The 11,107-nt window shown below is 34.3% G+C and overlaps 1 long non-coding RNA gene across 1 annotated transcript; it reads right to left on the reverse strand.

Moving 5' to 3' along the window:
* Window positions 1-301: 301 nt before the first annotated feature.
* Window positions 302-3,043, reverse strand: LOC139904455 (uncharacterized). The gene is made up of 5 exons (XR_011778805.1): window positions 2,753-3,043; window positions 1,488-1,628; window positions 760-827; window positions 551-653; window positions 302-437 (listed from the first exon to the last, which is right to left on the reverse strand). It is a non-coding gene; the product is annotated as an uncharacterized lncRNA (long non-coding RNA).
* Between the last annotated feature and the right edge of the window lie 8,064 nt (window positions 3,044-11,107).

Below are 11,107 nucleotides of genomic sequence, written 5' to 3' on the forward strand. Positions count from 1 at the left end.
GAGGATTGTACTTTAGAAAAGTATTTAACAAATCGTGAAAGACGAAAATAACCAGGTTAGTATGCTTTAAACCTACGCAAATCAGGTTTCAGAGTAAATTTAGGTTATTTTCGTCTTTCATAGTTTGATCAAGCAGATCATTTGTAGATTGAACAATATGTAACATACATAACCGTTTCTACAGATTTCAGAAGCTTATTATTATTATAATACCTTTGGAGATGCTTTTATATATATATATATATATATATATATATATATATATATATATATATATATATATATATATATATATATTGGTATGAATTATAACACTGTAAACTTTAGAGTTTAGATTGACCTTTTTGCCTAACTTCCCTCCTTAAAATCTTTCCTACAGCTGATTTCGGAATAACGTTAATATATGCTACCTTTCTTATTCTCTTAAACGGTGCAACCTGATGAAATGAGGAAGAGGATTACATATAAACAATTCAAATATAAAAGATATATTGTTTTCTTTTTCTAACTTCATTAGTAACCAAGTTCACATTTTATGTAGTTTTTGTACCTGTTTGGCGACAAAATCATAAACCTCGTCACCAGTAAGTGAGCTCCCAGGTTTACGTACAACATATGCCATTGGAATTTCACCTGCTTCCTCATCAGCATGTCTGCAAGAATGAAAAAATCTCTAATAATTTGGCCACAGATATGATTATTTTTCATTTTTTTTTTTTTCCTAATGATGCTATACGAAAAACGAGCTAAAGAACTAACAGGACGACTGCAGCATCAATAATTTCAGGGTGAGTAATTAGCAGCCCTTCAAGTTCTGCTAGTGCTACCTGAGAAGAAGTTGCATATCGAAATAATATTACTTTGATGCAATGTTTACTTCATTATTTCTTCTTTGTTTTTGCCTAAGCAATAAATATTTGTAGTAAAAAAGATCAGGATCTTTAACCTGTTAAATCAAGAAGAGTAAATAAAAGGGTAAATAGTTAATTTGTGAAATAAGAGAGACAAGAGTGAAACAGGACAAGCGAGTTGGAAGTCGAAAGTTTAGTTTCCTCAAAATAACACATTCTGTCTGTACAAAAAGTGAACAAATGTTCTTTGCAGCTTTGCAGGTCAACCTGAACTAACCCACGTAGTAAATTTGGCCCATTTCAGACTAAACCCATTTCGAGTCCTTTCATGCCACATCTAACATAGTGGGTATGCTGTTTAAGACTAGTTACAAGTAATTTGATTTAGTAAAAAAAAAAAAAATTCCTCGCACAACCTTTGTAGGATATCAAGTTTTAGTCATCGAAATACACCTTGTCAATTTCAACAACCATGACTAAAGTTTCACAGTTAACGTAATAAAGAAGCAAATAAAATTTGCCATATCCGTAAAATTTAGGGGTGAAGTTCACACTTCACAGACCCAAGGGTACCAGTTTTTATTCGAAACATTTTGATCAGTAGGCAATATTTGACTAATGTGAAGATGACATCACCTGATACCCTTTATGAGCTCTTCCAGTTGATCCACAACATATATTCGTCCTTTATCATCAAAAAAAAACCAAATTCACCTGTGTTCAGCCAATCTTGTTTGTCAATGGTCTGCTCCGTGGCTTCTTTATTATAGAAATACTCTACATACATATATAAAGCATATCAAATAATTGTCCTTTATAAGTTCTTGATCAATATAGTCCATATCAAATAAGTTCGTGATCCTCTCCACACGACAATATGCGATTTGTTGGATGCTAAAGCAAAGGGATTTGTCAAGCAACGTTTAATATTTGCTTATATACTTATGTTATTGAAATTTTGTGGATGTGATTTCATTAAACAAACCGATGAGTTGGCTTCAAACCTCATTAAAATCGTAGTATACAGTTATGTGATGTTATTGAAAGTTGAGTTGGATCTCGGGGGATTTGTTATAAGGAAGAAAATAGGTGTTGGTTAACGCAAGTTCTCGGGTCAAGTTCGACTCATGACTTTTACAAAGTAAAAGTTCAACATACAAGTTTATACGGGTTCACAATGTTTCAATGTTCGTTAAAGAGACAATTGCAGTAGATCGTTGGTCAATGTCAATTTTCGTGTCATTGGTAATCAAGATGCACCCAACAATATGTTTCATATTATAGGATCCAACACCCTTTTTAATTAACTAGAGGACATTTATGTGTTGACACAGTGACGCTTATCATAAAGCAGTATAGACAATGCTGTCTAACCTTAGCTACGAGCTCCTTAAATATAGCGAATAGCCACGTACCAAATCTATTTTTCATCCTTTAGCGATGATCATAGCTAATGCTACACATATCATGTAGGAGTAATTGTTTTATTCCGAGCCTAACAAAATTAAACAAATTTGGTCCTAATTATAATTTGCCAGCTCATATTAACTAACTAATACAACTAAATGGATAGTTAGTAACTTAGTATGTGCGTTTTACAAGTAATAAATCCAACAATCAAACTGTAATTATAATATCTTAGCATAGGTGTTACATTGCTGCAACTTCAAACGCACCACACACAAACACACTCCTTTATGTGCGTTTTACTGATCCGCCGTCATCATTATCTACATTGCGATTATACTCTTACGAGTCAACACAACTCCTTTACCTAATCCGGTATCGTCTCAACGCGAGACTGGTTCAGATAAGTATGATAGCTCAACAACTAGGCTTTGTTACTAAATCTGTATATAATAATCATTTGAATTAGTTAGAGGTAAATTAGATTCGCTTACTTTTAAACGTAACTGGTCGACGGTGATGATGAATTTATGTTTCGAATCAACGATTTGGTACGTGAGTGAGTTCAGCGACGGCGCCGATGGAGGTGACGGCGATAGGGAAGAGGATAGAGTTTGGAGTGAAATTGAAAACGATGTCGTTTATGGCGATGTTGAATTTTTTATGTAAGAGTGTGCGAAATTGGAGATTGAATTGTTTGAGTTGAATTAAAGTTAGGGTTTGGTATGATTTGGGTTCAATTAAGGCGGGAAAAAACCGACCCACATAGTCAATACAAGATGATTCCCAACGGTTATTTGCCTAGCTGTTTTATATATTAAAAAAACGTAATAAGATCCGAACATCAAAAATTACAAACAAAATAGATCATGAGATTCAAACCTAAACTAAAAAGTGACATAACAACGAACCCTAAACAAACGGTCATATCAACGAACCTTGGGTTTTGCCTCCGAGTTTTGGTGTGGTAGGCTTTTTAAGAGTTTTACATAGTTCGTTTTCTTGAATCTATGATAACTATTTTCGATGTTTTATTGGCCTCTTCACATGAAAATTCAGGATTTGATGGCTTCAATGGTTTTGTATATATTCAGTGTTGATTAAGTTAGTTAAATTGTTGTGTGTTTGATTTTGTAAATATTTAGAAGACTTCAAATAGTTTGATTGTCTTGATTTAGTGATAGTTGATCGTTCAAATAGTTTGATTGTCTTGATTTAGTTAAGCATGTGACATTAGTCAATGAAGCTTCTGCTAAGAGCAACAGGATTGGGAGTGTTTTTCCGGCGCTGCGCGTTGGTGATCGTTTCGACTTCGAAATCTCTCCACCAACGCTGACCACTTATAATTTTTTCCGTTTTCCTCACTTTTTATTATTCCTTTTATATTTTGTGCATATATATTTTTATTTTTATTTTTTTTTTATTTATTTATTTTTTTTTTGTTAGTTTTCTTCAAGTTTTAGTTGCAAGTCCATTGGATCAGGTAACGAAGAAGATGAAATTAAGAAAGAAAAAGGACGGACGTGTTATTGGATTAATTGGTTAATGTGCATGGTCACAAATGTTTCGTTAAGTAATTATCATAAGTTTAAATTTAATTAGTGTCTCGTGTTAGTGTTAGTATGGCATTAAATTAATTAAATCTTGTACCAAATTAGAATTGATAGTGTGTGTTACCGACTCTTTTGGTGTGAAAGTTGGTAAAAATTAAAAAGTGGGAAATAGGTAGTGCATGTATGTGTATCTCGGTTGGTTAACACTAGAAGGCTAGTGTCATGCTAGTATTAAAACTTTTTGTAACCTATTAATTCACGAGAGGAGTAACAATGTAGTTATTTGGTTCATTTGTTCTCTATTTAATTTTTTTTTTTTAACGGCGAATTTGAATCAGCGGATCATTTATTTCAACGATCCTCATCATTTGCACCCACACACGCTAGAAGGAAACTCCTACCCGGGTTGCTTGACAACTAATCGCGGGACCTGGGTTGCTTGACAACTAATCGCAGGAAATTGGAGAGAAAACCTTCCGCCCCAGGAATTGAACCCGGATTGCTTGACAACTAATCGCGGGCCCTTCCACACCGAGGCTTGATACCGTTGAAGCAAACGTTCGTTGGTTTCTCTATTTTAATTTTGCATACCAAAATTAATTTACGTATCATTAGTTTGGTTAATTTTTGGGTTCTGAAAGGGACCCGTGTTCCTACACTTGGTATCACAGCTGGTCAGCTAAATCATGTTGCTCGTGAGAAGGAACTAGACTGGGGACAAAAAATCATGATAGTTTGTGGCTAGGGTTTGTTTTCTTGAGTTGTGTGAAGAGTTTCTTGGAGCAGTGATCAAGAAAGTTGAAGTTGTCAAGGGTGTTGATTGGAGCTGTCAAAATTTGTTCCTGATAAGTGACTAACTTGCAGATGTACAAGAAAACGGTATAGTGTGTTCGGATTACTTTCTTGGGCAATTTAAAATGCCCTTGGAACAAACTTGATCAGAACGGAGAAGCTAGTGTGTATTACAGATGTTTTATTATTCAGAAAATCACACAAGTGTAATCAAATAATTGTTTCTCCTCCGTGTCCACCTCAAGTGTCTTTGACAAGTTAGCTGGACGGGTATGAAATGTCCCGTTCTTATTGATTAAAAACGTTCCATATTAATTGATTTCGTTGCGAGGTTTTGACCTCTATATGAGACGTTTTTTCAAAGACTGCATTCATTTTTAAAACAAACCATAACCTTTATTTCATAAATAAAGGTTTAAAAAGCTTTACGTAGATTATCAAATAATGATAATCTAAAATATCCTGTTTACACACGACCATTACATAATGGTTTACAATACAAATATGTTACATCGAAATCAGTTTCTTGAATGCAGTTTTTACACAATATCATACAAATATGGACTCCAAATCTTGTCCTTATTTTAGTATGCAACAGCGGAAGCTCTTTAGTATTCACCTGAGAATAAACATGCTTTAAACGTCAACAAAAATGTTGGTGAGTTATAGGTTTAACCTATATATATCAAATCGTAACAATAGACCACAAGATTTCATATTTCAATACACATCCCATACATAGAGATAAAAATCATTCATATGGTGAACACCTGGTAACCGACATTAACAAGATGCATATATAAGAATATCCCCATCATTCCGGGACACCCTTCGGATATGATATAAATTTCGAAGTACTAAAGCATCCGGTACTTTGGATGGGGTTTGTTAGGCCCAATAGATCTATCTTTAGGATTCGCGTCAATTAGGGTGTATGTTCCCTAATTCTTAGATTACCAGACTTAATAAAAAGGGGCATATTCGATTTCGATAATTCAACCATAGAATGTAGTTTCACGTACTTGTGTCTATTTTGTAAATCATTTATAAAACCTTCATGTATTCTCATCTCAAAAATATTAGATTTTAAAAGTGGGACTATAACTCACTTTCACAGATTTTTACTTCGTCGGGAAGTAAGACTTGGCCACTGGTTGATTAACGAACCTATAACAATATATACATATATATCAAAGTATGTTCAAAATATATTTACAATACTTTTAATACATTTTGATGTTTTAAGTTTATTAAGTCAGCTGTCCTCGTTAGTAACCTACAACTAGTTGTCCAAAGTTAGATGTACAGAAATAAATTGATAAATATTATCTTGAATCAATCCACGACCCAGTGTATACGTATCTCAGTATTGATCACAACTCAAACTATATATATATATATATATATTTTGGAATCAACCTCAACCCTGTATAGCTAACTCCAACATTCACATATAGAGTGTCTATGGTTGTTCCGCAATATATATATATATATGGGTCGACATGATAGGTCGAAACATTGTATACGTGTCTATGGTATCTCAAGATTACATAATATACAATATAAGTTGATTAGGTTATGGTTGGAATAGATTTATTACTAACTTTCACGTAGGTAAAATGAGTAGTTTTTATCAATCTTGTTTTACTCGTCATTTCTTCGTTTCTAATCCGTTTTGAGTGATTTCAGTGGCCACGGTTTCGTATTGAACTTAACTTTATGAATCTAAATAGAAAAAGTATAAGTTTATGGTCGGAAATACAAGTTACAAGTCGTTTTTGAAAGAGGTAGTCATTTTCATCGAAAGAACGACATCTTGATGACCATTTTGAAAAACATACTTTCACTTTGAGTTTAACCATGATTTTTGGATATAGTTTCTTGTTCATAAGAAAAATCATTTTTCCAGAAGTATAGCTTTTAAATCAAAGTTCTTCTTAGCTTTTAGTTATCCCAACCAAAACAGCCCCCGGTTTTACTACGACGGCGTATATCCAGTTTTATGGTGTTTATCGTGTTTCCGGGTTTTAAATCATTAAGTTAGCATATCATATATATATATAACATGTGTTTAGTTGATTTTAAAAGTCTAGTTAGAAGGATTAACTTTATTTGCGAACAAGTTTAGAATTAACTAAACTATGTTCTAGTGATTACAAGTTTATAACGTTGAATAAGACAGCTTTTTATGTATGAATCGAATGATGTTATGAACATCATTACTACCTCAAGTTCCTTGGATAAACCTATTGGAAATGAGAAAAATGGATCTAGCTTCAAAGGATCCTTGGATGGCTTGAAAGTTCTTGAAGCAGAATCATGACACGAAAACAATTTCAAGTAAGATTTCCACTCGAAATAAGATTGTTATAGTTATAGAAATTGAATTAAAGTTTGAATATGATTATTAAACTTGTATTAGAAAGATAACCTACTGTAAGTAACAAAGGTTTCTTGATCTTGGATGATTACTTGGAATGGATTTAGAAAACTTGGAAGTAAACTTGCAATCTTGGAAGTATTCTTGATTTTATGAAACTAGAACTTTTGGAATTTATGAAGAACACTTAGAACTTGAAGATAGAACTTGAGAGAGATCAATTAGATGAAGAAAATTGAAGAATGAAAGTGTTTTTAGGTGTTTTTGGTCGTTGGTGTATGGATTAGATATAAAGGATATGTAATTTTGTTTTCATGTAAATAAGTCATGAATGATTACTCATATTTTTGTAATTTTATGAGATATTTCATGCTAGTTGCCAAATGATGGTTCCCACATGTGTTAGGTGACTCACATGGGATGCTAATAGCTGATCATTGGAGTGTATATACCAATAGTACATACATCTAAAAGTTGTGTATTGTACAAGTACGAATACGGGTGCATACGAGTAGATTTGTTGATGAAACTGAACGAGGATGTAATTATAAGCATTTTTGTTAAGTAGAAGTATTTTGATAAGTGTCTTGAAGTCTTTCAAAGGTGTATGAATACATATTAAAACACTACATGTATATACATTTTAACTGAGTCGTTAAGTCATCGTTAGTCGTTACATGTAAATGTTGTTTTGAAACCTTTAGGTTAACGATCTTGTTAAATGTTGTTAACCCAATGTTTATAATATCAAATTAGATTTTAAATTATTAAATTATCATGATATTATGATGTACGAATATCTCTTAATATGATCTATATACATTAAATGTCGTTACAATGATAATCGTTACATATATGTCTCGTTTCAAAATCATTAAGTTAGTAGTCTTATTTTTACATATGTAGTTCATTGTTAATACACTTAATGATATATTTACTTATCATTTAACATAATTAACCAAGTGTATCAATATCTTAATATGATTCATATGTACCTAGTAAGACGTTATAACGATAATCGTTATATATATCGTTTTCGAGTTTCTTAATTTAATAGTCTCATTTTTATGTATATAACTCATTGTTAAAATACCTAATGAGATACATATTTATAATAAAATCATGTTAACTATATATATAACCATATATATGTCATCGTATAGTTTTTACAAGTTTTAACGTTCGTGAATCACCGGTCAACTTGGGTGGTCATTTGTCTATATGAAACCTATTCCAATTAATCAAGTCTTAATTTTGATTGCTTAACATGTTGGAAACACTTAATCATGTAAATATCAGTTTCATTTAATATATATAAACATGGAAAAGTTCGGGTCACTACAGTACCTACCCGTTAAATAAATTTCGTCCCGAAATTTTAAGCTGTTGAAAGTGTTGACGAATCTTCTAGAGATAGATGCGGGTATTTCTTCTTCATATGATCTTCACGCTCCCAGGTGAACTCGGGTCCTCTACGAGCATTCCATCGAACCTTAACAATCGGTATCTTGTTTTGTTTAAGTCTCTTAACCTCACGATCCATTATTTCGACGGGTTCTTCAATGAATTGAAGTTTTTCATTGATTTGGATTTCGTCCAACGGAATAGTGAGATCTTCTTTAGCAAAACATTTCTTCAAATTTGAGACGTGGAAAGTGTTATGTACAGCCGCGAGTTGTTGAGGTAGCTCCAGTTGGTAAGCTACTGGTCCGACACGATCTATAATCTTGAATGGTCTAATATACGTTGGATTTAGTTTCCCCCGTTTACCAAATCGAACAACGCCTTTCCAAGGTGAAACCTTAAACATGACCATTTCTCCAATTTCAAACTCTATATCTTTTCTTTTACTGTCCGCGTAGCTCTTTTGTCGACTTTGGGCGGTTTTCAATCTTTGTTGAATTTGGATGATTTTCTCGGTAGTTTCTTGTATTATCTCCAGACCCGTAATCTGTCTATCCCCCATTTCATTCCAACAAATCGGAGACCTGCACTTTCTACCATAAAGTGCCTCAAACGGCGCCATCTCAATACTAGAATGATAACTGTTGTTGTAGGAAAATTCTGCTAATGGTAGGTGTCGATCCCAACTGTTTCCGAAATCAATAACACATGCTCGTAGCATGTCTTCAAGCGTTTGTATCGTCCTTTCGTTCTGCCCATCAGATTGTGGATGATAGGCAGTACTCATGTCTAGACGAGTTCCTAATGCTTGCTGTAATGTCTGCCAGAATCTTGAAATAAATCTGCCATCCCTATCAGAGATAATAGAGATTGGTATTCCATGTCTGGAGATGACTTCTTTCAAATACAGTCGTGCTAACTTATCCATCTTGTCATCTTCTCTTATTGGCAGGAAGTGTGCTGATTTGGTGAGACGATCAACTATTACCCAAATAGTATCAAAATCACTTGCAGTCCTTGGCAATTTAGTGATGAAATCCATGGTAATGTTTTCCCATTTCCATTCCGGGATTTCGGGTTGTTGAAGTAGACCTGATGGTTTCTGATGCTCAGCTTTGACCTTAGAACACGTCAAACATTCTCCTACGTATTTAGCAATATCGGCTTTCATACCCGACCACCAAAAATGTTTCTTGAGATCCTTGTACATCTTCCCCGTTCCAGGATGTATTGAGTATCTGGTTTTATGAGCTTCTCTAAGTACCATTTCTCTCATATCTCCAAATTTTGGTACCCAAATCCTTTCAGCCCTATACCGGGTTCCGTCTTCCCGAATATTAAGATGCTTCTCCGATCCTTTGGGTATTTCATCCTTTAAATTTCCCTCTTTTAAAACTCCTTGTTGCGCCTCCTTTATTTAAGTAGTAAGGTTATTGTGAATTATTATATTCATAGATTTTACTCGAATGAGTTCTCTGTCCTTCCTGCTCAAGACATCGGCTACCACATTTGCCTTCCCCGGGTGGTAACGAATCTCAAAGTCGTAATCATTCAACAATTCAATCCACCTACGCTGCCTCATATTCAGTTGTTTCTGATTAAATATGTATTGAAGACTTTTGTGGTCGGTATATATAATACTTTTAACCCCATATAAGTAGTGCCTCCAAGTCTTTAATGCAAAAACAACCGCGCCTAATTCCAAATCATGCGTCGTATAATTTTGTTCGTGAATCTTCAATTGTCTAGACGCATAAGCAATCACCTTTGTTCGTTGCATTAATACACAACCGAGACCTTGCTTTGATGCGTCACAATAAATCACAAAATCATAATTCCCTTCAGGCAATGACAATATAGGTGCCGTAGTTAGCTTTTTCTTCAATAAAAGAAACGCTTTCTCTTGTTCATCCTTCCATTCAAATTTCTTCCCTTTATGCGTTAATGCAGTCAAGGGTTTTGCTATTCTGGAAAAGTCTTGGATGAACCTTCTGTAGTAACCAGCTAGTCCTAAAAACTGGCGTATGTGTTTCGGAGTTTTCGGGGTTTCCCACTTTTCAACAGTTTCTATCTTTGCCGGATCCACCTTAATACCTTCTTTGTTCACTATGTGACCGAGGAATTGAACTTCTTCCAACCAAAATGCACACTTTGAAAATTTAGCGTACAATTCTTCCTTCCTCAATACTTCTAACACCTTTCTCAAATGTTCACCGTGTTCTTGGTCATTCTTTGAGTAAATAAGTATGTCATCAATGAAAACAATGACAAACTTGTCAAGGTATGGTCCACACACTCGGTTCATAAGGTCCATGAACACAGCTGGTGCATTAGTTAAACCAAACGGCATGACCATAAATTCGTAATGACTGTAACGTGTTCTGAAAGCAGTCTTTGGAATATCATCTTATTTCACCCGCATTTGATGATACCCGGAACGTAAGTCAATCTTTGAATAAACAGACGAGCCTTGTAGTTGATCAAATAAGTCGTCGATTCTCGGTAGTGGGTAGCGGTTCTTGATGGTAAGTTTGTTCAACTCTCGGTAGTCGATACACAACCTGAATGTACCATCTTTCTTCTTGACAAACAAAACAGGAGCTCCCCACGGTGATGTGCTTGGTCGAATGAAACCACGCTCTAAAAGTTCTTGTAATTGGCTTTGCAGTTCTTTCATCTCGCTGGGTGCGAGACTGTAAGGAGCACGAGCTATTGGTGCA

Source organism: Rutidosis leptorrhynchoides, chromosome 4 (genome assembly GCF_046630445.1).
Source record: "Rutidosis leptorrhynchoides isolate AG116_Rl617_1_P2 chromosome 4, CSIRO_AGI_Rlap_v1, whole genome shotgun sequence".
Classification (NCBI taxonomy): Eukaryota; Viridiplantae; Streptophyta; class Magnoliopsida; order Asterales; family Asteraceae; genus Rutidosis; species Rutidosis leptorrhynchoides.